This window comes from Brachycentrus maculatus, unplaced genomic scaffold (assembly GCF_059751285.1).
Source record: "Brachycentrus maculatus isolate JH-2025_06_01 unplaced genomic scaffold, ASM5975128v1 h1tg000205l, whole genome shotgun sequence".
Classification (NCBI taxonomy): domain Eukaryota; kingdom Metazoa; phylum Arthropoda; class Insecta; order Trichoptera; family Brachycentridae; genus Brachycentrus; species Brachycentrus maculatus.
In genome coordinates, this window is record NW_028280956.1 from 317501 (window position 1) to 320000 (window position 2500).

Sequence of the window (2500 nt, forward strand, 5' to 3'; positions counted from 1 at the left end):
ATAGATAGATAGATAGATAGATAGATAGATAGATAGATAGATAGATAGATAGATAGATAGATAGATAGATAGATAGATAGATAGATATATATATATATATATATATATATATATATATATATATATATATATATATATATATATATATATATATATATATATATATATATATATATATATATATATATATATATATATATATATATATATATATATATATATATATATATATATATATATATATATATATATATATATATATATATATATATATATATATATATATATATATATATATATATATATATATATATATATATATATATATATATATATATATATATATATATATATATATATGTGTATTAATTGCAGATCTGTGTGCTCGATGCATTCGACAATTAATAAATTTCGAACAAAACATCCTTGGTTATAATTAAGCAAGTCATTAAGTACAAATTCCCGTTGTGGAGAAACGATAATGTGCAGGGTAAATGCAGTTTGCAATTTCTCAAACGTGCGTGCGTCCCGAACGCAGCTGATGGAGAGCTTTGGCGCTTAAATATTAATGCAGCTTTTTACTTATTAATTCATTAGTGCAACAGGGATTCTTAGAAGTCCTTTCATTTATGTTTCTGTCCTTGACAATATGTAATAATTGAATCGTCGCCCTCACATTTCAACATGACTAGAGGGACTCGGTAATTGGTTGGTCTTAAATGAAATAATTTGCAACATGTTTTTGTGTTTGTTTGGTGTGTCATTTAACAAAGTTGTTAAAAAATGTGTACAATAAAAGGCATTGGAAATTTATCTAGAAAAAATTGGTTAAAGAAGACTGAAAGCAATAGCTATGCGATCTTTCAGATGAATGTGTGGCAAAACGGTGTGTAAAGCAAATAATCCAAGGCTTAAAATATCATAAATAATCATCTTAGATCACTTCATCCTTAATTATTATCGATAAAACAAAGGAATTTTGAGGATGTTTGCACATGTGGAACGAATGAGTGAGGAAAGGATAGTAAAACACATTTACGAGGCGAACGCACTTGAAAACAGGAGCAGAAGAAGATCGACGAAAACTTGGCACGATCGAGTGTTTCCAATAATTGAAAGTGGTCAGGTCAGCAGTTGGAATAATCGGCGGGTATGTAAAAGGAGATGCGTGAATGTGGAAGAGGCGAAGATTGTTTGCAAAGACAAAAATGTGTGACATTGCCGTCGATTCTCCACAGGCAGAATCGACGTGATGGTTTGTTATCTTGTTTTTTATAAATATGTATAAATTCATTTGAAATTATCGAAAATTGTGATAAAACAGTTTTTTTTACATTCATTTACAGTACAATATGGATCTATTGTTTAATATAAAAAATATAAAAAATATAAAGATATCATAAACATAAACATTATAATTAATATTTTAATATTCCTTATGAGACATTGCGTCCAAAGAGGTTAACTTTTTATAATTTATTTTTTTTACACACATAATTTTCAACGAAGACAAACCAAAAGAAGAGTTTGAAAACAGCATTTATTTGATAAAGCTTTAATTTATAATCATTAGTCATCATAAACGTGTTGAACAAAAATATTGTTCAACATAATTTTACAACATCGGATTTTTTACACATTACCGTGAGCGATTCAATAAAGTATGGATATTTATACATTATTTGGTGTTTAATTTTTCAATAAAAAAATATTTACAAAAACAAATCCATTACTCTCTCAGACCGGTATTTGAAAATGATCGACGAGAGCAATTTCAATCGATTAATCAAATAATATTTATGTTCCGTAATAACAATTTAATTAAAAGCTACAACGAGTTGCCGAATTAATTCACATTTTACCGAATATACTCAGCAGTTTGCACGTTTTACGAGACATTTATCGGTGGAGTTTAATACCCATCGGGCAACCGTTAATGGGGAATATACAAGACATGATAAAATAAAATACATGTAAAATATTGAAGCTTAGTATGAGAGTGCTGACAGTTTTAAGGCCGACTCTGACTTCGCTGATAAAAATATATAGGAGTAATAGCGTTTGAGATTGTTCTAATATTCCGGGCTTGTTAAATGAACCTCACAGCTGCCTGTTTAATATAACTAACTAACTAACTAACCGCTTCCACGCAGGAGTAGGCAGAGAGAATAGAACGCCATACCACTCTGTCTTTGCAAAAATTCTTCACCTCTTCCACGTTCATGCATCTCCTAACATATACCCGCCGATTATTTCGACTCCTATCATGACCGCTTTCAAGTATTTGGCATACCTGATCGTGCCAAGTTTTTCTTAGTCTTCCTCTGGTCGTTTTGCCAACTACATTCGCCTCATAAATTTGTTTTACCGTTCTTTCCTCACTCATTTGTTCCACATGTCCAAACCATCTCAACACACCTTTTTAAAATTTTATCGATAATGCTTATCTCAGCTTTCATTCCTTCCTTACTTCACTGTTCGAACATCTATCATACATCGT